Consider the following 25,294-nt stretch of genomic DNA (forward strand, 5'->3'; position numbering starts at 1 on the left):
TCAAGGTGATGCTGGCCTCATAAAATGAGTTTGGAAGTTTTCCTTCCATTTCTATTTTTTGGAACAGTCTCAGGAGAATAGGAATTAGTTCTTCTTTAAATGTTTGGTAGAATTCCCCCGGGAAGCCATCTGGCCCTGGGCTTTTGTTTGTTTGGAGATTTTTGATGACTGTTTCAATCTCCTTACTGGTTATGGGTCTGTTCAGGCTTTCTATTTCTTCCTGGTTCAGTTGTGGTAGTTTATATGTCTCTAGGAATGCATCCATTTCTTCCAGATTGTCAAATTTGTTGGCGTAGAGTTGCTCATAATATGTTCTTATAATTGTCTGTATTTCTTTGGTGTTAGTTGTGATCTCTCCTCTTTCATTCATGATTTTATTTATTTGGGTCCTTTCTCTTTTCTTTTTGATAAGTCTGGCCAGGGGCTTATCAATCTTATTAATTCTTTCAAAGAACCAGCTCCTAGTTTCATTGATTTGTTCTATTGTTTTTTTGGTTTCTATTTCATTGATTTCTGCTCTGATCTTTATGATTTCTCTTCTCCTGCTGGGTTTAGGGTTTCTTTCTTGTTCTTTCTCCAGCTCCTTTAGGTGTAGGGTTAGGCTGTGTACCTGAGACCTTTCTTGTTTCTTGAGAAAGGCTTGTACCGCTATATATTTTCCTCTCAGGACTGCCTTTGCTGTGTCCCACAGATTTTGAACCGTTGTATTTTCATTATCATTTGTTTCCATGAATTTTTTCAATTCTTCTTTAATTTCCTGGTTGACCCATTCATTCTTTAGAAGGATATGTTTAGTCGCCATGTATTTGGGTTCTTTCCAAATTTCCTTTTGTGATTGAGTTCTAGCTTCAGAGCATTGTGGTCTGAAAATATGCAGGGAATGATCCCAATCTTTTGATACTGGTTGAGACCTGATTTAGAACCAAGGATGTGATCTATTCTGGAGAATGTTCCATGTGCACTAGAGAAGAATGTGTATTCTGTTGCTTTGGGATGAAATGTTCTGAATATATCTGTGATGTCCATCTGGTCCAGTGTGTCATTTAAGGCCTTTATTTCCTTGTTGATCTTTTGCTTGGATGATCTGTCCATTTCAGTGAGGGGAGTGTTAAAGTCCCCTACTATTATTATATTGTTGTCGATGTGTTTCTTTGATTTTGTTATTAATTGGTTTATATAGTTGGCTGCTCCCACGTTAGGGGCATAGATATTTAAAATTGTTAGATCTTCTTGTTGGACAGATCCTTTGAGTATGATATAGTGTCCTTCTTCATCTCTTATTATAGTCTTTGGTTTAAAATCTAATTGATCTGATGTAAGGATTGCCATTCCTGCTTTCTTCTGATGTCCATTAGCATGGTAAATTCTTTTCCACCCCCTCACTTTAAATCTGGAGGTGTCTTCGGGTCTAAAATGAGTTTCTTGTAGGCAGTATGTTGATGGGTTTTGTTTTTTTATCCATTCTGATACCCTGTGTCTTTTGATTGGGGCATTTAGCCCATTAACATTCAGGGTAACTATTGAGAGATATGAATTTAGTGCCATTGTATTGCCTGTAAGGTGACTGTTATTGTATATTGTTTCTGTTCCTTTCTGATCTACTACTTTTAGGCTCTCTCTTTGCTTAGAGGACCCCTTTCAATATTTCCTGTAGAGCTGGCTTGGTGTTTGCAAATTCTTTCAGTTTTTGTTTGTCCTGGAAGCTTTTAATCTCTCCTTCTATTTTCAATGATAGCCTAGCTGAATATAGTATTCTTGGCTGCATGCTTCTCTCGTTTAGTACTCTGAATATATCATGCCAGCTCTTTCTGGCCTGCCAGGTCTCTGTGGATAAGTCTGCTGCCAATCTAATATTTTTACCATTGTATGTTTCAGACTTCTTTTCCCGGGCTGCTTTCAGGATTTTCTCTTTGTCACTAAGACTTGTAAATTTTACTATTAGGTGACGGGGTGTGGACCTATTCTTATTGATTTTGAGTGGGGTTCTCTGAACCTCCTGGATTTTGATGCTTGTTCCCTTTGCTATATTGGGGAAATTCTCTCCAATAATTCTCTCCAATATACCTTCTGCTCCCCTCTCTCTTTCTTCTTCTTCTGGAATCCCAATTATTCTAATGTTGTTTCGTCTTATGGTGTCACTTATCTCTCGAATTCTGCCCTCATGGTCCAGTAGTTGTTTGTCCCTCTTTTGCTCAGCTTCTTTATTCTCTGTCATTTGGTCTTCTATATCGCTAATTCTTTCTTCTGCCTCATTTATCCTAGCAGTGAGAGCCTCCATTTTTGATTGCACCTCATTAATAGCTTTTTTGATTTCAACTTGATTAGATTTTAGTTCTTTTATTTCTCCAGAAAGGGCTTTTATATCTCCCGAGAGCGTTTCTCTAATATCTTCCATGCCTTTTTCGAGCCCAGCTAGAACCTTGAGAATCGTCATTCTGAACTCTAGATCTGACATATTACCAATGTCTGTATTGATTAGGTCCCTAGCCTTTGGTACTGCCTCTTGTTCTTTTTTTTGTGGTGAATTTTTCCATCTTGTCATTTTGTCCAGATAAGAGTATATGAAGGAAGAAGTAAAATACTAAAAGGGTGGCAACAACCCCAGGAAAATATGCTTTAGCCAAATCAGAAGAGATCCCAAATCGTGAGGGGGGGCGGGAAAGGGGATAAAAAGAGGTTCAGAAAGAAAAAAAAGAAAAAAGAAAAAAGAAACAAATAAAAAAAGAAAACCAATAATGAAAAAAATATAAAAAGGAAAAAAAAATATATATATTAGATAAACTTTCAGAAAGTGGTTGATTTTCTGTTTCTAGAATTGCTGTTCTTCTTCTCTTCAATCTCCCGTTGGATTTGTAGGTGTTCGCAATCTTTAGATAAGCTATCTAGCTGATCTCCCGCAACCTGAAGTAGTCTCAGCTGCTACTTCTCTGCCATCTTGACTCCCTGCTCCTTACATTTCTTAACTGAGATATTCTCTTGCCAAAGTCAGTGCTAAAGTAGAGATAAAGCCAAGTTAACATTGTGGTCACGTGCGATGTTTAAAATTGATGAGCAAATGAATGTAGATCATTCAAATTAACCGCAGTTTCTGTTGTTGTTGTTGTTGTTGTTCAACTTGATAGGATTGCTGAGAAACAAGTCAAATTGCAAAAACTTAGAGCATGTGAATAAGACTAGGTTTTCAGCAAAGGGAAAAAACACTAGATTCCTTCTCAGTAAGGCCCACTTACTAGGGGTTGTGAAATCCTATAGCTAGTGAAAGAACACTATTCATAATTTCTTATCCAAAACAATTATTTTGTTGCTTACATGAAAACCTCCAGAAAAGAGGGGGCAGTTTAGAGAAAATAGCCTGGGGAGAACAACCCTCTGACTTCGCCATTCGGGAAACTGTCATAAGGTGACAAGAGGACTTTTCTTCACCCAACACAAGATCAGGAAACAAAGCTAAACTTGTACTTGCCTCACTTGCTCTGAATTATCAAAAAGGAGATTGCTTCACTTAGGAGGAATTAAGGTTGAGTCAGACCTAGCTTTAATATCTAATCTGTTTGCATGTGTCAGAGACCTTATTATATTTTGCATCGTCCAGTTTATAGCATTTTATATCAGTAATTTTTTTAACTGTGTGACAAGCCTCCTTTACTTGATTCATGAACCATTTATTTATGTGTTTGAGATTGTGTACTATTTGGGGTGATTTTGGTTACCGAATTTTATTTCCGTCATGAAATCTTAGTAGCTAGATATGTTCTGGGGGCTTTGAATATATTATGTTAGTGTCAAAATAGTCTTAATGATGGAAGTAGTTATTTTCCTGTTGCCAAAGGGTGGAGTTGCGGCTGTGAAGATAATCCAGTGTGAGCTGGATTCCTTCTGAGGTCAGCCTCACCCAAGCCAGTGACATGTCCCTACCCACCTGTCTCCAGAACAGTGGCTCGCAAAGTTTAGAACCACCTGGGAGGCATGTGAGGATTTTATTCATTTGACAGGCAGAGATCACAAGTAGGTAGAGCAGCAGGCAGAGAGGCGGGGGGAAGCAGGCTCCCCACCGAGCAGAGAGCCCAATGTGGGGCTAGATCCCAGGACCCCGGGATCATGACCTGAGCTGAAGGCAGAGGCTTAACCCACTGAGCCACCTAGGTACCCCAAAACATGACTCTTTAAGTAAGCTTCATATGAGGTTTGGTTCTTCTTAAAAATGCAGCTTACTGATCCTTGATGTGGGTTCTTTCTTGGTGGTGTTCCCTTCTAGCCCAACGTGCATGTCACCAGATGGGTCCCATGCACACAGCATATTGGTCACAGCATGGTTCTATTCACAGAGCCACAAAGGCTCCCTTCTGTCCATGAAACGAAGCTCAGGTACTGGAGTCTGGCATTGATCTCACATGCCTGTGAGCAGACTGTCGAATGTGATGGAGATTTCCTCTGCTCTGACAAGGACCGTGTCCAGGCCAGCTGCACTGCACCCAGAGTTCACCCCCACAGCTATGCCAGGAGCCCTGTATCCCCTGGAATGTGGTTCTGGGGGGGATATCTACAGAGTGGCCAGTGTGGGCCAGATGTGTCCTAAGTGCTGGATGCCCCATGAGCAGGACGTGTGGAACCCTCACCTGCACACCTGTTGTCACAGGCTCCAACTTCCACTGGGTCTCGGGCCTCTGGTACTGCCTGGTCTCCCGCAGTCTGGAGACTCCTTCCAGCTGCCCTCCCCACACCCACCCTTTCCTCTCAGTCCTAGCACTTTCCACTTTCTGGACATAGACGACTTGGAACAAGAAACTGCTTGAGTAGTCTACCGCCCATATAAGAACTGGTCCATGTTCGCTCTCATCCTTTCCTCCTGACACCTCTCCCCAAGGAAAGTTGTGCCCACCCCCCACTCTGGTCTTGCCCACTTCTCAGGATTACTGCCTCCACCACCACCCTGCCTCCTTGTGTCCTTCACTAGCATTTTTGCCCACCCACATTGAAAGGTGCTCAAGTGTATCTCATCTGTAGAACACCCTTTCCAATGCCTGAGTCTCTCCACAGCTGAGGACCCACATTTCCCTGCCAGAAGCATATTTCCTGAAAGGACTGTTGTTCTCATTGCTCCCACATCCCCACTGCTCTCTCTGTCCCCACCATCTACAGAATCAGCTCTTACTGAGGTCTCCAGGGACCCTGGGGCTGCTGTTCACTCTACCCTCATTCCTGGTCCTGTGTATCACACCAAGAATCATTAGTGCTTGAGGGAGGGGCAAGATTTGTACTCTCAGTGACCCTGCTGTCATGGTCACCAGTTCATATTTCACCATTCTGCGCATCCTGTACCCTTAGTACCTCTGTCTAACCTCTGCCATCTCAGCCCACTGTCTGCTGAGGCCAAGCGCATCCAAACAGATGGGCACAGCCAGGCCAGGGATCCCCATCTGCTGGTTCCTCCATACTCTCAGGAACCACGATCCAAAATCTGGAGACAGTCCACAGAAAATATTCAATTTCATCGAAGTAATTAAATTAACTATCATGGATCTTGTTATCTCCACCATTGCTGATATTTCTGAGTGCCTGCTTGGAACGTGGATGCTCTTAGGAGATTTTCTTACTGATGATTTCATTTTCTCACTGTTCTTTACTTTTTCATTAACACTGCATCTGTAAACAGCCCAAGCCACAATGACTGACTTAGCGTATTAGCAAATTATCCCCAAATGCCTGTGTTTACTTGTTTAACCTTCTCAGCGAGGCCAAAATCCATTAGCATTTCAAAAAAATCTTGTAAATCATGTTGCTGTAGCAGGCTGACATTTTCCAGGCTATTAGGGCACTCTTCCATTCATGTATAAGGAATGGGAACCAATTATTTGGTTCTACCACTGCCTGGCACCGTTATGTAAACAATTCCATTGACAGGTGCTTGGGACTCTATGGAGCCACTTTATGGAGACTTTCATCTCCATCTTTGAGTCCTTAAGAGCACAAAATAAAATACAAAGAGCCTTACATGTGAGTCTTTTGGAATTTCTTTGTTTTTTAACGTTAGCCCTTACAAATTTAGTGGAAATTCCGGCAATTTGTATTTTATGTAAACTTTTCAATGAAAAAATACAAAATTTTAAACATTCACATATCACTGTCCAAAATGAACAAACGTCAGTATTTTGTCATATTTACTTTAGATTTTTTTAAAGAAACAAACCATTACAGACCAGTGTGAGATCCCACTTAATACTGCTGTTTAAGAAATTATGCTAAAACCTAGTGACTTGTGACAACCATTGTCTTGTAGTCATAAATTCTGTGGGACAGAGGTTCAGAACAGGCCCAACAAGAAATGCTCGTCTCTGTTTCATGTTGCGTGGCTTCAGATAGGAAGGTTCACAGGCTGAGATGATCCAATGGCCAGACCCAGGAACCATCTGGCAGGTAGAAATGGAACCAGAAACCAAATGGACCAGAAACCCACCCCAACAGGGGGTGTCGTTGCAGCTACCTAAGGACTGGTCCATTTGTAATAATTGTCCGACATAGGTGGGCGTCCACGTGAACGTCTTCTTGTTGTATCTCCATCTTTCTAAAAATGAATCCCTGCGAGCCACGAACAGCCAATGTTAAAACCAGGCATCATTAGTGCTCTCGCATGATTATTTGTCAACCATGGCAGGGGGAACTTAGCATTAATCAGGTCATATATACGTCTGTCGAATTACACTGTATTCTCTACTTTCCCACACTCTCTATCGTTAGTAAAAGTATTCCTGCCTTGGTGTAGTATTTTACAGTGTTTACACGACATTCACATTTATTTCTGCAGTTGAGGCTTGATGAAAACCAATGTCATTTGAATCTTAAGGCTTATGTTTGAAACAAAAATAATGGAGGATAAAACGCTTTGGGAACTGTAGAGAGCTACGAAGATGCCCCTTGCTATTCAGTCTCTTGGTCACGCTTTCTGGTGAGTGAGGTCTGCACTCCAGCCCTGCCCGACCCTTCCCCTCCGGTATCTCCTTGCTGCCCCCCCCCCCGCTTTGCTCCCACCACATCTCTGTGCACCCACATACGGCCAGCTCTTCCTGGCCTGGCTCAAATGCCGTCTCCTCCAAAGCGCCTTTGCTGCCATGTGCGTCCCAGCTGGAACTCGTCTCTGTGCTGTGTTACGCAGCACTCTGTGGGTCCCTTCGGGCATTTAAACACATTCCACTTTGTGTTCTCTTTCGCATACTACATCACTGATGCTTCACTGGAAGCTTCTGGCAAACCAGAGCCTAGTCGTAATCTCCTGTCAGTGCACAGCAGTGTGCCTCACAGCCCGGAGCAGTCCACAGATGTCTTTTGAATGAATGAGTGAGAGAAGGAATGAATGAACCCTCTTGATGCCAGGGTTAGCTCCCTTGTACCTCTCTCAGGCTTGGAGCGGACAAGGGCTGGGAATATTGTCACTGTGGCGGTATCTGCTGGGACACAGGAATCCTCCCTGGCTTATCCCGGATCCCACAGCTCTAGTGAAAATGTGCTGGCTTTTCTGACACCAGCCTTTCCCACGGCTCGCACCTTCCCGGCACCAGGGCTCTCATCTCTGGAGGCTCTGGTTTCCAGTTTGGAGCAGATGTGGATTGGGAAAGGCCACAAAAAAGAAAAAAAGACTTGGCAACTGGGAGGTCATTTAGGCTTTCTCTAGGATGGGGGCCAACCTCTGGTTTAAGCACTGTTATTAAAGTAAATGAGTGTGTGTCTTGTCTCGTCGCACTTGTCTCCTCTGCAGCGTCTCTGCGTGCCAGGTATAGCCCAAGTATTGACCACGAGTGGGGGCCACGTGATTAGCTTTGGAGGTCCAGCACCTGCTGCTTTCCCTAGTGGGTAGGCAGACAGCACCACAGGAAAGACCACAGGGTCACCTTACACCTTGGTGGCAGCATCTCTTTCCAGGAATCTATCAGACCAGATATGAATCAGAGCTGGCTCACAAATGGCCAGATCCACCTCCGTGCCCAGAACTAGCATGACCACCTTTCTGAAATGCCTCGTGAAGTTTCCACATTATAAATACAGCCTTACAGATGGTCTGTTTTCTTGACTTCTGGGCCAAAAAAAAAGATATAAACAGCCAAGGTGACACTCTACCCTAGACCCTTCTCTCCTTTTCAAAACAAACATAATTTTAAGACCAGGGTGCATAACTCTTGTAGTCAAGGGCTTGCACCTTCTTTCCCCCAAGCAGTCGGTTCTAAGAGCAATATCAAGCTGCTAGAACACCGTTTGAAGATAGTGAGAAACCAGACTGGTACGATACCAACTTTTTTTTCTTTTTTTTTTTTTTAACATTATACCAGTTGCAGAAAATTTTAGAGCAAATATGAGACAATAGCCATTTGGCAAAAATATGATGGCAGTAGCTCACTTACTAAGAAGATATAATTTAATGAAGTCTATGTCATTATTAATGCTTAGTTATTTAAAGGAAAATGACAAGCATTTTTTAAAAAGTTGCCAAAATAAGAGAATTTGGGGTATTTGCTGCACTATACATTGATCCAAGTAAAACCAGTTTTAGAAGGATCTGTAGCACCTGCTTAAATGAAAAATGTATATTTCAGCAATTATTTTTTTATTTCAACAATTTTTAAAAACTGCATTTCCTTGTAAAAGGCTGCAGGGGTCAAGGGTTGGCTATAGTCTGGGGTATACTTGGGTGTGAAGGGGTGGGTTTGATAAGCCACCTACTGATTAGTCTGAAACTGCTGACTTGCTTCCTGATCTCTAAAACCAGTTTCCTCAGCTGTACAATGATGGTAATAATCACATCTAGCTCACAAGGTTGCTGGAGGGCTTCAAGGGGGCAGCGTGCACAAGCTAATCAAAGGCCTGGGCCACAGTGAATGCCAGGTGTCAGTGGCAATCAATTTCAGCCCCTGGATTCCAGATGTGAAGCCTGCCCCCGTACTCAGTCAGGTATTATCTGTGTCCTTACTCCCCGGGAGCCTGGATGTGTAGAATCATGGGGCCAGATTGTTGATGCTGCTTTATTACTCTATTTTGCTTACTTACTTTGCTTACTAAATTACTATTGTGTGTTTGGGGGTTCTCTCTATCCTCAGTGATACCTCCTTTAAGGGGCCTTAAAATAAGGTCTCTGTGAACTCCATCTATATTTATGGTTTCAATAACTCCAAGTAATCCTAATGAAAACAATTTGTTTTAAATATGCATTAAGAAGGAAATATTTTCTTTTTTCTAGATTTTATTTTATTTGAGAGAGAGAGAGAATGAGCAGTGGGAAGGTGCAGGTGGGGGAGAGAGAGAAAGAGAGAGAAGCAGACGCCCTGCTGAGCATGAAGCTCGATGTGGGACTCGATCCTAGAACCTGGAGATCATGAGCTAAAGGCAGATGCTTAACCGACTGAGCCACTCAGGCTCCCCAAGAAGGAAATATTTTCAATTCAGGGCCTTGTAAGACTAAACATAATGTTATCTTGCGTCCCTTGACATACGAGAATGGCTGTCCTGAAGCAGTCAGGGTCAAAGTGCATCCCAAGCCTGGAAGGGGAGCTGGGAGGCCTTTCATGTCTTCCTTCTAACCCACTCAACACCTGGGCAAGGACAGTGCAGGGAATCCTCAGTGCCTGGGGACAGACACTGCTGGGCACGGAGGGTGCATGTGTGCTAGAACACTTAGAGAGATAACCAAGTTGGGTCTGCACCTCAGGTCAAATAACTCTAAACTTCACAGTCTCAACAAGGAAACATTTGCAGAGCTGTGCTGTCCAGCAGGAGTTCAGTCAATGATCCCATTGTCCCAGGACTCCCCCGGAGCTCTCTACCAAAAATCCTGGCCAAAACTCTCCCAAGATTAAGCATTTCTCAAATCTCTTTCCTGATTCCCAACAACTGGAAATGTTATGAAAATAAATCTCTTGTCAAGTCCCATTTATTCTTGCTTTCAAACACAAACCACCAAGAGAACAAAAAACAAAGTAGAAGAACACAAGACACAAAACAAGGCAGAGGCCCTCCGTACCGGCTGCTGAGAAGCTTGGGTTTGGTTCAAAGAGCTCTGTTTTTTTGTTTGAATCAGTTTTAACCTACTGGGGATTTGTCAACTTAACACAGACAACAGCTTCTGCTTTTCCCGTTGGTTTATTTAATGCTGTGTTTCTCTTCAAAAACTTTTCATTGTCAGTTTCTCTCCTAATCAAATAGCAGTTATTTTAAGGATGTGAGTAATGTGGTGTTTCTCTTCTGACACTCACTCACGTTCGCAGAATTGGAAACCATCCGAATAGGTAAGCTCAGACCTTCAAGAGTGTCTGTTGAGTGTCTCCAATGGGAGGTGTGAACAAAACAAAAGCCTCGATGATTCTAGAATGGGGAGTCAAAATCAGAAAGGTGGTAATAGGATATTCACACCAAAACCCAGTGATTTTTTAAAGAAGTTTAAGAAAGATACATGTTAATCTGGGAAAATAACCAAAGATTTAAAATCTGTGAGCTACTTTTCATATTTTGGGTAAGTCGATTTTTATGTGGCAACGTTGCCGTGTTTCATCAGCTTGGCTGACTATGTCATAAGAGTGCGTTCTTAGAAAACACAGGCTTTGGCAGACTTTGAAATGTGTACATGTTACTCCATGTTCAGACTAGATTATGAAAATCTCTGGCAGCCGTGGTTTCCAAGTGGAGAAAACATGGTGCCAACGATTTTGAAACACAGAAACTAAAATCTAGTAAAATGTGTTGGGTCTCCTTCCCCACCCTGGAATTCCTCTGTAAGGAACATTTGATGGGCTTAATATATATCAGGAAATCTTTGACATATCAAAATGGCAGATTTCTAAAAGGAACAGGAGTCTAGCTGTGCTGGGAGAGGCCCCAGTAGTTAACAGAACCCATATCACACCCTCATATATGAGGTGGGGAAGGGGAGTCTGTCTTTCTTTCCAAAGGACAGATAGAAAATGTATGTGTTTATGTTTCTCAAAAGGGATGGTAAAGTTCATTGTGGGATTTATCATCATCATTATTATTATTTGGTTTTCCTCTGTTGGTTTCACCCAACCTATACTCAGATGACTTATGACATTGTTCCTACACCTTCCAGATGTCTCTTACAACCTAGAATGCTGCCCAAATATCACTTTTGTTTGTATTTGAGAAAATTTCCAGTAGCGAAATATTCCTTGGTGCTGTTTTCAAAATTCCAAGTAGATGTGATAGAACTACTTTTGGTACCCATAAATATCTCCACTGCATAATAGGTTAATTTGGTACCTTCTTTTTCTGAAACCAAAGAATCATAAAATGCAGCCAACTTCTATTATTATGATTACTCCTAAACTTTATAATGTTTCTAAAGATAAATCCTGTGTGTTTTTTCCCCTTTAGTAGTTACAGTTATCAAACAATTCGTCTATTTTTGTGCTAATTGTTGTGAGATTTCAAATACAAGTCAGTCCTTACATGTAACTGCAGTTAGAGTTTATGAGCAAGGAGCTGTGACTCACGCCAAACACTTGCCATTGTTTCTGAGTCTGTCTCATTATTTCTTACCCCTGCTCACAAATCACATGCAGATAAATACATCAAAAGTATATGGGCTGAGCATGTCACCTGTTTTTATTTTTCCCATCATCTAGCCTAGAGAGCCTGTTTCCAAAACATGGACTCATTTCATATATACTGATCATGTCCTTTACATGTCTTCATATCTCCTAATTATTTTAGAGGACTATTTTCTCATTAAGGGTTACAGAATCAGTTCCAGGAAGAACCTGTGGTTCTCACTAACATTGAGGCTAATCTGGACAGATCCTACATTTAATTTTTTTTTAAATGGAGGTGAGAAGCTTTGTGAGGGAAAAATAGATTTCTGTGGAAAATCGTGCATATTTTATTTAGGGGGCCAATGTAAGAGTTTTACCGAAGAATCCGCGATCCATATAAATTTTGCAAGTTGCTTTACATAATCTTTTTTAAAAACTTGTTTAATAATCATTTGGGATATGGGAACGTATTTTCTTTTCTCTGGCTTACTTTATTGTAAGAATATAGTACATAATACAGTACATAATACATTAAACATACATAAATACATAATACATAAAACATACATAAATACATAATACATAAAACATACAAAATAGATGTTAATTGACTATTTATGTCATTGGTGGGCCTTCCAGAAAACAGTAATAAGCTATTAGTAATTCAGGTTGAGGGGAGTCAAATGAACATGAATTTTCAACTTCACAGTGGATTGTACCTCTAAGCCCTGCATTGTTTAAGGGTCAACTGGGCATTCAGATTCTAGCGTTCATGATTCTTGGTCCTCCTGCTTCTGGGGAAGCTCACTCACTTAATTTCTAACTTGTCACCAAGTTCAAGGCTCTGGTCTCTTACGTTGTTATGTCCTTAGCCAACAGAGGAGTTTTGCTTTCTCTCACCCAAGCTACACATAGGTCAGTGAATGCACTCAGTTAATACGTGAAAAAGTGAATCTGGATTTTTATTTTCTTTTTCTAAGGCAAATTAAGTTGGATAAAATTGGGATTTATCATACTTTGGTGCTAGTAGTAACATAATACCTACATGATAATAATGAATTTTCCACATTTAAAGACCACACGAAATGAGCTTTCAGGCTATAAAATAATTGTAAAAGGAGTGTTTTCTTTCTTTTTCTTTTAAGATTTTATTTATTTATTTGACAGACAGAGATCCCAAGTAGGCAGAGAGGCAGGCAGAGAGAGAGAGAGGAGGAAGCAGACTCCCCGCTGGGCAGAGAGCCCGATGTGGGACTCGATCCCAGGACCCTGGGCTCATGACCAGAGCCGAAGGCAGAGGCTTTAACCCATGGAGCCACCCAGGCGCCCCAAGTGTTTTCTTCCATAAGAAGACTTGGTAGCTCCTATGGAAAGGGATCTGGCCTTCACAGTTTTCGATTTTAAAAGTTGTCTCTGTTCCACTGGGCTCATGGGAGATAGAATTGAATGAAGCACAATGTCGTTACACGCAACACTGGATCACAGAGTAAAGAGATTTCCAACCACCACAGAACCCGGCTAAAAGAGGCAGCTGCCAGCAATACGATTGAGTTATCGTGAGTTACACTGAGTTAATGTGTGACTGAGTTAATGTATGCACATTGCAAGTTACCGTTCAGTGGCTCTACATCCCAGGGGCGTCAGAGTTTGCAGTGGGAGCCCAGATAACTTCCTACCAGAACAAGAGTCTGCAATCCTTAGAAGAGCACAGAGGATTCAGAGAGGCTGAAGTGACTACTACCTGCCGGCTTGAAGCCCTGTCCTTTGTCATCTCGAGCCAGGAAGACATGCAAAGAAACAGGAAGTGTGATCATGCTGGAGCTGGCAGTGGGTGGAGAAGAGCAGCCAATAGAGACTGACATCTAATGCCCAGTGGTCCTGGGCATTAGATGGAGCAGGCAAGGCCTTCTAAGTGACGGTTATCAATAAATACATTCAACCAATTATATGATGTTCAAAGAATTAAAGGAAAAGTGGTCTTGATGAATGAGTTGAAAATCTCAACAGAGAAATGGAAACTATTTTTCAAAAGGAAATTCTAGAGCTGGAAAGTGCAATAACTGAGACGAGAAGTTCACTAAATGGGCTCAGTAGCAGATTGGAGATGGCAGAAGAAAGAAGAAGTGATTTTGAGGGTGGATCAATGGAGACAACCCAGTCCTGAGAAAAGAAAGAGAACAGATTGAAGACAATCAGTGCCCCCAGAGACCTGAAGGATAGTATCAAAGGTCCAGTACACACAATCCCAGTTCTGCCCGAACATTAGGCTTCAGACCTGGTAGGAATGGCAATGAGTGTGTGCTGCATTCTGCTCCGAAAGCTCACTTAACAGAACTGGATTTGCCAGGAGTAAGAGTGGGCTTGCCTTCTGCATCAGGGCTTTAGCTGAACCTTAGGAGAGGGTCTTGATTTGTGCTTCTGCATTTTTAATGATTTCTTATATTTCGTGTGAAGTAAATATTATCGAGAGACTTGTTTTTCCTAAGTAGGCTCCATGCCCAACATGGGGCTTGAACTCCTGATCCTGAGAACAAAAGTCACATGCTCCGTCAACTGAGCCAGTCAGGGGCCCCGGGTGAGAGACTTCTAAGAAGATGGGTATTAAGGAGGGCATGTGTTGTGATGAGAACTGGGTGTTATAATCAACTAATGAATCATTGAACACTACATCAAAACCAATGATGTACTGTATGTGGGCTAACTGAACATAATCTAAAAAAAAATTTTATATATATATATATGTGTATATGTATATATATATATACATACATATATATACACATATATACATATATATATACATACATATATATACACATATATACATATATATGTATATACATACATATATATATATATACACACACACACACACACATATATATATATATATATATATATATATATATATATATATATCTTCCCACCTGACTCTCACTCATCCCTAATTCTATACTAGAAATTTACTGGGAAGAGCTCCCCACTCCACCCCATACCAGCCTTTGACAGACAGTTACATCCAACTCTGGAAACCCCTTCATCCTTCTTCCTCTCGCCTTGCCGTGCTTACATTACTTCCCTCAACCCAATCTCCTTCCCCACGCTTCTAATATGTAGCTTTATAGTCAGTATAGAATTTTTTCAAAGTGGGCATAGTTTTATGTTTTTCTAATAAAACACATAAAAATAGTACATGCTCAATGCAAAAACAATTGAAAAAACACACAAAAAGGTATGAAAACAAAATTACCTATCATCTCAGCACTCACAATCTTTCGATTAGCTTAATGACATTTTCTGTACATTTTCATAAATACAGATTACTTTATGACCATTTTATGTATTTTATTAGACAAGGACGTTCAGAGAGACTTGATGCGTGAGAAGGGCTTGATACAGCATCACAGGCTTTGAAGGTGGAGGGAACCACACGGAAGGGGCCTGATAGTAGCCACTAGCTGCTGAGAACAACTCTCGGCCTGCAACAGCAAGAAAACAGGACCCCAATTCCACAACCACAAAGAACTGGATTTTTCCAACAGCCTGGATGGGCATGTAGGCAGATTCTTCCCAGAGTTTGTACATGGGAGCCCAGGCAGGGTGATACCATATGTATGAGAGACTGAGCAGGGAATACATCCAAGCCTGCCCAGACTTCTGACCTACAGAGCTGTGAGATAATGAATGGGCGTTGACCTATGCTGCTAGGTTTGTGGTTAATTAGTCACACAGCAACTGAGGACTAATGCACTAAGTAAAACTAATACAGTGCCTGTGCATTCCTTTAAGAAGCCTGTAGCAATACCCCCTCAGCTTCCCCTCGGCCAACAGTCCATGTCAGAGTGTCCAATCTGAAAAATTACTAATGTAAACAGTATGTTAGAGTCTGTGTTTCTCAAACTTGAAATTATGTGCAGCAGAATCCCCCAGAAGCCTAGGTCAAGCACAGATTTTTGGACTCTACCCCAGAGTTTCTGATTCAGTGGTCTAAGGTAGACCCCAAGAATCTGCATTGCTCACAAGTTTCCAGATGATGTTGTTGCTGCTGGTCCAGCCACACACTTTAAGAACCACTGTGGTAGGTCACTTAAATTATGAAAAGAACAGTTTACCAAGATGCTGTTTATTTCTAAAGCTCTACTTCAGTGGTTTATTTTCTAGTTAAAAAAAATATTTCTAGTAAACTGCTCAGAAAGATGCATTTCACTGTAAGCCTAATCCCCATCTGGCTGTTGCTCTATGTTATTCTTCTGAATTTAGTCATCTTTTCCTTTGAGGACTATAATCCCTATTCTTCATTATTTTTATTTTCTTAGTAATCAGCTTTATCAGAAAGCGTAGCTATGTTATTTGGGGACATAGCTTAAGAAGTCAATAGCAATTATGTGCAATAAAAATAAACATCATTAAAATAAAAATTTACCTGATTGCAGTTATTTACTAAGACCAAAGGTAAAAAGAAAGAATAAGTGCAAAGCCTCATTGTGTCTGAATAGTAAAGGTATGAGACCTGCATTGGAAAATATTAGAATCTGGCAACATGGACCTATAGGGCACTGGCTGTCAGTCATCCCAAGTCAAGAAGCAACAGCCCCCCCACCTTTAGCCTCCCACAAAAGTTCATGTGTTAGATATTCACTAGCTAGTACATTGTTTTGTTCATCTTCCCAGAACGTCCATTGTCAAGTGACATAATGAAGTGCCTGAAATTGTAGACGCTCACTTGATTAAGAAGTCTTGTGACTTGATTCTGACAGTTGATCTTCAATCATAAGCCATTTCGTTTAAGTCTTATACTAATATTGATTGCCTTATACCATTTTTTTTTTTTTTTTTGGAATAGCTGACTGACTGAATCAGTCAGTGAAGAAACATCTATTGAGTGTTTGCAGAGTGTCAAGCAAGAAAAAACCGGTTCTATCATTTAACCCTGAGCTCAGCCCAACTCAGGCCATGTGGTAGCTTTGGCGAAGGAGGGCAGAGCACCTTGACTGATGGTCCCCATTGCTGTTCACAGTGTGGGGTGGGGGGCAAGTTCCCAGAAGTCAGTCAGGCAGTGCTACCAGGGAGGCATGAATGGATGCTGGGAGACAGAACAGCTAATGTGTGTGTGGGGCCAAGGTGAGCCTAGGCACCTATAATTCTGCTTAGAGTCTCTTCTAGCCCATGGGTCTAGCAGGTCAGATACGTGTTCCTTTTTGACCATTCTTGCTTCCAGTGTTGCAGGTGCTCCTACACAGATGGTCAGAGCCAGGCTGAGTAATTTCCTAAATCATGTCCTGATTTAGCACAGGGGCCCCTTTCTAGAAAGGGGCACACCTGGTAGCATCAGGTTTGTGGCCACAAGATCTGCTGGTCAGCCTGGTGTTAGGGGATCTACTCCTGAGCGTCCAGAATTGGCTCCAACACAGAAGGCCAGGAATCCAGGGAGTGAAGTCTAAAATGGCTGCTCCTGGATGAGACTTTGCATGGGTCTTTCCTCCTAGATGGAATTGCATTAAGTCAAAGTGGCCACTGAAGATGGTTAATTCATGGAAAATAAGAACTATGATTGGCACCATTTGTTTCCTCAGTAATTCAAAACTGATGACTCACCTATTAAAATGTATCATTTTGAATAGACTCCTCCACACCCAGAAACATGAATTTAAGATAGAGTAGTGCTTGTTGAAAGGATCACGAGTTGCTGCCTTCGCATTCCTTAACCTGGGTTCCCTGAATAATAGAGCCTAGGACAAGAGCTTGCATACTAATTCTTTATCAGGACCTGCAACCCCAGGGAAGGGACAGTGAAGGAGGAAAGAGAAGAATCAGGGATGGAGGGAGGACAATTCACAGGGGTGGAGCCCCCGCTGGCCACAGGTCCACAGCAAACATTGCACAGCGCTCAGCCTTCAGGCGTCTACCCTGAGGTCATGTGGACCAGCGACATCTCAGAGCAGCCACGAAGGGGTAGGTCTCCTCTCTTCTCCCATCTCCCACCCTCTGTTGGTCAGTCTGAACCAGGAGGCTTCAGTTCCTTCCCATGTCTGGGTTATCATGCTCTCTCTGCCTGGGTAGCCAGCATGTTTGACGGCTCAGGCTGGCCCCTGGGCAGGTGTACCACATTGTACACAGAAAGCCTTCATGCTGAATTCCTCAGCCCAGGCAGCATGGTGGCTATCCTTTCCAGTGAGAGAAGGATCCGTGCTTTCTTCAGGACGCTATACCAGGGAAGCAAGATGGACCCCTGAGGGAAATGCAACTGTGCAGATCTAGATCCAGTACGAAGATCACCCCTGGATTCCAAGGGGCAAGGATCAGGAAGGGAGAGCTGTCTTTTTTTTTTTTTTTTAATGCTTCATCTTATGCGGAAACTTTGAAAATATCCCAGTTGATATGTGTGTTAGTTTACTAGGGCTGGTATCACGAATTACTACAAACTGGGTTGTGTTAACAGCAGACATTCGTTCTTTCATCGTTCTGGAGGCCGAAAGTCTGCAGTCTGATTTCAGAGGTCTGCTCCCTCCAGTAGCTCTGATGGGAGAATCTGCTTCTTGCCTATTCCCTCTGGTGTGGTGGCTCTGATGGGCTCCCAATTCATACGTACCTCAGACTGTGCCTGTGCTTGGAGACAGACTCTTCGGGAGAAAGCAAGCTGAAATGAAGTAATCAGGGTGAGTTCTAATCCAGTGACAGTGACATTATTAGAAGAGGAGGTCAGGACACAGACACACACAGACGGAGCCCATGCAAAGGCATGGGGAAAAGGGGGCCGTCCACAGGTCAAGGCAAGAGGCCTCACCAGCCCTCTTGATGCCTCCGTCTCAGACATGCAGCCTCCAGAATGCTGACAAACTAAATTTCTGTGGTTTTAGTTATAGCCTGAGGTACTCTGTCATGGTAACCCCTCAGGTGAATACAGGTGATCCTTGGTGTTCCTTAGCAGGCACCTCCTACACCTTCCCATGCTGTTCTCCCTGTGTGTGTGTGTCTGTGTCTGTTTTCTCTCCGTATAACAACACCAGTCACAGATTAGGGCCCTCCTGATCCTGTATGACGCCATTCTAACTGATTATATCTGCAAAGAGGTCATATTCTGAAGATCTAGACAGACAACAATTAGGGAGAGGCACTATTCAATCCAGTATAATATGCAAAATATCCAAAAATTAACTGTCCCCCAGCCGCTATTTACATAGCTGAGAACCTTGACATCAGTGGGTTTCCATTGCGGCTACTTATTAGACTAGATTCCGACTGAATTGGGTCTGGAGGGGGCTTAGACATTGTTTTCAATTATCCCGGTGGTTCTAATGAGCAGCTTGGAAAACGGTATCTTAAAACCACCAGGAATGTCATTTACTATTATCATTATCATTATATCATTATATCCCTATCATTATCATTATCATTATATCCCATTATATCCCTAATCCTAATGCAATTGGTAATGTTTATCAGACATTTAATATATCTCAGCACTGAGTAAAGTACACTATCTATTTTATTTCAAAGATACCATCATCCTAATCCTTACCCTCATTTTATAGATGCCAACACAGAAGGTCAAAGAGGTTAAGAACACAGGGCTAGCAGTGGTAGATAACCAGATGGCTGACCCCAGCGGTGTGGCTCCTCTGCTCTTAGACGTGCACAAATGCAGAGACTTTCATTGTCCTCTGGTCTTAGACATCCTAAGTTATGTACAGAAATCATAAAACACTTTAAGATGAGTAACTGCACATCTTCTCTACAAAGAAATAAAACGGTTTGAGCTTCTAAGATTGGAGAGTGAGTGGCGGAGCATAAGTTAATAAACCACCAGGAGCTATTACTATTAGAGTAATTTCAGTTTTGCATTTTTCTTAATTTCACAAGCCCAGACAAAAAGCCATGCACTTAAAGAACATCTTTCCATTATATTTTGAGGTTATCTGGTTAGCTATACCTGAAGGCATGGCTACTGTCACCCTTGGAGGACAGCTTAGGTGACAGCTTGTATGAGCCTTTTCTCACATATGGTGCCTCTTCATGCCAGGTGTTGTGGCATGCCAGGTGTTCTAGGCGACCATGGCAGATGTCAGCTTTCCTCTTCTGGTCTTGCTCTCATCTTCCTGGAATCTTGTTCTGTCTTGGAGCCAGAACATCTGCTCTGGGCCTTTCCATTTGCAACTTTGCAGAGTCTTCCTCTGTCCTCTGGAACTTCCTCCTCCCTCTGTTCTGAAATCTCTTGATGTCTCTGGTTTCCTGAGAAAGAAACTTTCCCACTCCTGGGATTCACACTACATTCCCTGTTGGGTGGAGGCAGTTCCTCAGCTTCAAATTGGAGCTTGACGCTCCCATGTGCTGTAAGCAGACCCAAACCTATTGGCATTCATGCTTCTGTGCCTTGGGCTGCCCATCACTCTGCTCGAGTACCTTCCCCCTCCCACTTTGTTCCTTCTAAGTCCAGCTCATTATTGAAGAATCTAATTATATCCCACCTTCTTCATGTATCTGACTGCTTAGGACCCACCAGTCATTTCTTTTTCTGAGCCTGTCCTGCATTTTATAGTTAATCCCTTTCAGCAACACATTTGCCTCACCTACGTTGACCTTGGCTCTCTAAACTACGTAATATCGGAATGCAAGCTGGTGCAACCACTCTGGAAAACAGTAGGGAGGTTCCTCAAAAAGTTGAAAATAGTACTACCCTATGACCCAGCAATCACACTACTGGATATTTACACTAAAGACACAAAGGTAGTGATCCGAAGGGGCATGTGCACCCAAATATTTGTAGCAGCAATGTCCACAATAGCCAAACTATGGAAAGAACCTAGATATCCATCAACAGATGAATGGATAAAGAAGATGTGGTATATATACACAATGGAAAACTATGCAGCCCTCAAAAGAAATGAAATCTGGCCATTTACAACAATGTGAATGGAACTAGAGGGTATTATGCTGAGCGAAATAAGTCAATCAGAGAAAGACAGCTATCCTATGATCTCCCTGATATGAAGAATTTGAGAGGCAATGTGGGGTGTTTGGGGGGGTAGGGAAGGAAAAAAATGAAACAAGATGGGACCAGCGAGGGAGACAAACCATAAGAGACTCTTATTGTTACAAAACAAATTGAGGGTTGCTGGGGGGAGGGGGTAGAGAGAGGGTGGTTGGATTATGGACATTGGGGAGGGTATGTGCTATGGTGAGTGCTGTGAAGTGTGTTACCCTGGTGATTCACAGACCTGTACCCCTGGGGCAAATAATACATTAAATGTTAATAAAAAATAAAAAAAAATTAAAATCCATGTAATAAGCTCCTCACAGAGGCAGACACAAAGTGTATAAATCACTGGTCTTCTCTGAGCCTCATCTGTCTACACACACCACTGGAAGCTTCTGTAAATACCTAATGATTAGTTCTTACAGCTGCAGTTTATTGTGATGGTTTGTACATGTCAGAAAATCATTAACTGTTTGACAGTAAGATGCCCATATAGGGCCACTTAAGTAGCTCAGTCAGTTAAGTGTCTGACTCTTTATTTTAGCTCAGGTTGTGATCTCAGGGTCATGAGATCGAGCCCTTTATTGGCTTCCACACTCAGCACGGAGTCTGCTTAAGATTTTCTTTCTCATTCTCTGCCCCTCCCTGCCCTGCTCACACTCTGTCTCTCTCTCTCTCTTTTTTAGAGAGAGAGAGAGAGAGAGAAGAAAAAAAAAAGATGCCCATATAAGTGATCAGATCATGTTAAAGAAATTTTCATTATGACTAGAATTACTAATGATATCCTTTCCCCTCATGGAAGCCCAGCCCACATCATTTTCTTTATGATGACAATAAATTTTAACTATTATTAGGCTCTGTTACAGTGGCTTGGTGTTGACTAGCAATGGAACCTTCCCATGGAGATAGATGCGTAATTGACCAATGCTAAATGTAGCCTGGGACACCCCGTACCTGACGTCAAACCAAAGGCACACATGCAGATTTGAATACCGATGAAGAGTTTAATGGCCACTAATTTCAAACTGAAAGTTGATTGGGAATGGTTTGATTGAGAGCTCTTCCTTAGAAGATAGGAACAAAGGCATATATGTCTGGTCATTTGACGTCAGAAACATCCCTTTCTCTCTCCCACAGTGGTATGAACAACTAACGAGGACTGTTCCTCATGGATATGACTAGAGTCAGATAATGTGTTGTCCTCTAACCTTAGACCCTCTTACCTGACAGTTTGTTCCATAGACATCTGTGGAAAAGCCAGCCTCTGTGTCCCCTCTCTGTGGCTTAAGGAGTAGGCACGCCCATTCCAGAGTTTCTAAGTTTTTTTCACGCCTGCATTATTTTTACCTTGCATATTACCTTTGACCTTTGTATACTGGAGATATTCTGTTGCTCTAGTCTTAAGGATAATCTGGAAATCAAAACTTTAACATGTATCTAACAGTAACTTGTCCCAGCATTTTATCATTATAGCTCAAAATAACATAATGTCTGTTTGGATTTTAACAACTGGGAAAAGCTGAGAAATGCTCCTGGTTAGAAGCCTTTCCAAAAGTATCTGATTAGGCTGGAGTTGTGCTTTCTGTAAAGTGAAGCAGTGTAATCCTTCCAGCATTACATGAAGAGTTATTTGAGTGTTTTATCCTATGGGCTTTCTGCTTATGCCAAGCAGAGTAATTCCTTTTGTGTAAAAGTGATTTTGAAGATTAGGAATGAACAGAATGGGTACACATGGATTTATGAGTATTTAAAAATAATTTTTAGATGTCTTTGCATGTACACACTTAAAAAATAAAAAGGAGATATCTCACTTGTTCTTGATAAATTGCCTTAGGAGAAAGACATAAATGCTTGTGTCCTTGATTGAGACTTTGGTGAGTCTGACAAGAGGTTTTAGGTCTCTCTGGGAACTACAACAAACCTTTAGTACCTTATTTCAGGAAAAAATCCTTAGCCTATGAAGCTCATGGTCTTCATTGCATGTTAACCTCTCTTTAGACATGAAAACATATCACAGACCCAGAGCTATTGCCATAGCAGGCAATGAGCTCAGAGCTGATCAGAAATGCCAGACCCAAGAGGCAGTGGTCTCCCTCCTGGATGTATGAGTAAGAGCCAAAACCAAGCCCCTGAATCCTTGTGTCTGCTGTATTGGTCCCTGTACTGGAAACACAAGAGTGTGTTTGTGTGTGTGCACATTTCCTTACATGTACATAATTCAAGTTAATTTATTTTGTGCTTTGATAGATAGCATCCTCCCAGTCATAAAGCCAGAAACCAAGCTAGGTATTTCAGGCAGGAAGGGATTTAGTAAAAGGATCTGGGTTTGAGTTGTTTTGGAAGGCTAGTAAAGCACAGAGGAGAGAGATCAAGAAGGACAGCACCTGTAGAGCCCTTGCTCTGCCCTTGCCCTGTTACCCCACGCATTACAGAGCCAGCATTCCTTTGCTCCCATGTGGATGGGGGAGTGGTTAGAAATGCTGACTGACATCTACAGCCACCAGCCACTGTTGTCACTGCCACTATTAGAGCTGGAACTGCTACCACATCCAGAAGCAGAATCACCACTACCTCCTTCTTGTTTTCTGATCTTGCACTTAGTCTCCCCTCCCCCACTAGCAGAACCTAAATAGAACCTTGTGGGCAGAGGATTCTGGGAAATGTAGTTTCCACACCTCCAGCTCCTGGGCTGCAGAACAAAACACAGAGAGCTGACAGTACTATGTAGCCCAGACGGTATCATAGTATTTTAGATAATGTTATTGCAGAACTTTAACCACTTGGACATTTATTTTCAGTTAAAACATGAAAAATGTTTATTTTAATATGAAGTATAAAAAATTCTTTTTGACAGTTTCTCTTATGGGAGAATGAAAAAGATAATCAGTGTTATGTTAAAGAATATTTTGTGTATTTAAAGACTATGGGAGGGATATTTTAATTCATACAATTCAAAAGCAGCTGAACAAATGCACTGAAAGGATAGCTTTTGCTGGGCCTCGCTATGTCATCAGTGAAAAGCTTTCCTGCCTCCCTGGCTAATCTGAAGTCCGGCTGCTCTTTGGGAATTTCTATTTGACACTGGCTGCTACTTTTCTGAAGCAAAATGTTTTCTCTGGCAGTTAAATTGCCTGTTTGGTTTCTGAGATGTGATATACTTTTATTCTTAGTGCATTTTTTTTATTCTTAGTGCATTCTTTCGTGTGTTTGCTTTTATGAAGTTTGTATCTTAATTCCAGTGTAGCTAACATACAGTGTTATGTAACTGTCCGTAGACAATATGATGGTTCAGCAGTTCCATACATCACTGTTACTCAACATAACAGGTGTCCTTCTTCATCCCCATCACCTATTTCCCCCATCCCTCCACCCATCTCCCCTCTGGTAACCACAGGTTTGTTATCTAGAGTTAAGAGTTTGTTTCTTGGTTTGTCTCTCTCTCTCTTTCTGTTTTGTTTCTTAAATTCCATACATGAGTAAAATCATGAGGCATTTGTCTTGCTCTGATTGACTTATTTTGCTTACCATTATACTCTCTAGCTCCATCCATGTTGTTGCAAATGGCAAGGTTTCATTCTTTTTTATGGCTGCGTAATATTCCGTTGTGTATGTATACCACATCTTCTTTATCCATTCACCTATTAGTGGACTTGGGCTGCTTCCATAGTTTGGCTATTATAAATAATGCTGCAATAAACATTGGGGTTTATATATTCTTTTCAATTAGTGTTTTTGGATTTTTTGGGTAGATACATAGTAGTGAATTACTGGATGAAAAGGTAGTTCTACTTTGAACTTTTTGAGGAACCTCCACACTCCTTTCCATAGTGGCTGCACCAGTTTGCATTCCCACCAAGAGGGTTCCTTTTTCTTTACATCTTTGCCAACACTTGTTTCTTGTGTTTTTGATTTTAGCCATTCTGACAGGTGTGAGGTGATATCTCATTGTGGTTTTAAATTGCATTTCCCTGATGATGAGTGATGTTGAACATCTTTTCATGTGTCTATTGGTCATCTGGATGTCTTCTTTCTTTCTTTCTTTATTTTGGATGTGTGTTCATGTCTTCTGCTCATTTTTATAATTTTAAAAAAAATTTTTAAAAGATTTATCTATCTGAGAGAGAGAGAGAGAGAGCGTGCAAGCGAGCTCAGGGGAAGGGGCAGATGGATAGAGAGAAGCAGACTTTCCTCTGAATGTGGAGCCTGATGTGGGGCTCAATCCCACAACCCTGAGATCATGATCTCAGGTGAGGTCAAAGACTTAACGGACGGACGCACCCAAGTGCCCCCCGTGTCTTCTGCTCATTTTTTAAATTGGATTATTTGTTCTTGGGTTTTGAGTTTTATAAGTTTTATGTATATTTTGGGTATTAACCCTTTATCGGATATGTCATTTGCAAATATCTTCTCCCATTCTGTAAGTTGCCTTTTAGTTTCGTTGATTGTTTCCTTTGCTGTGCAGAAGCTTTTTATTTTGATGAAGTCCCAATAGTTTATTTTTGCTTGTATTTCTCTTGCCTCAGGAGACACATCTACAAAAATGTTGCTATAGCCAATGTCAGAGAAATTACTGCCTGTGTTTTCTTCTAGAATTTTTATGGTTTCAGGTCTCACGTTTAGGTCCTTAATCCATTTTTAGTTTATTTTTGTATATGGTGTAAAAAAGCCATCCAGTTTCATTCTTTGGTGTGTGGCTGTCCTCTAATTGTATTCTCTATACATTTAATTCCAATGGGAAATTATTTAAGATAATTAATCATCTGCAAGTTTACTTAAAATAAAATTGTTGGGCCCT

The 25,294-nt window shown here is 41.6% G+C and overlaps 1 protein-coding gene across 2 annotated transcripts in view; it reads left to right on the top strand.

The window, feature by feature from the left end:
- The window catches only part of SLC22A3 (solute carrier family 22 member 3), a 93,387-nt gene that overhangs the window by 21,366 nt on the left and 46,727 nt on the right, over nt 1–25,294 (top strand). The gene's annotated exons all lie outside the window — the stretch shown is intronic.

Source organism: Lontra canadensis, unplaced genomic scaffold (assembly GCF_010015895.1).
Source record: "Lontra canadensis isolate GAN:19392208 unplaced genomic scaffold, GSC_riverotter_1.0 scaffold97, whole genome shotgun sequence".
Classification (NCBI taxonomy): Eukaryota; Metazoa; Chordata; class Mammalia; order Carnivora; family Mustelidae; genus Lontra; species Lontra canadensis.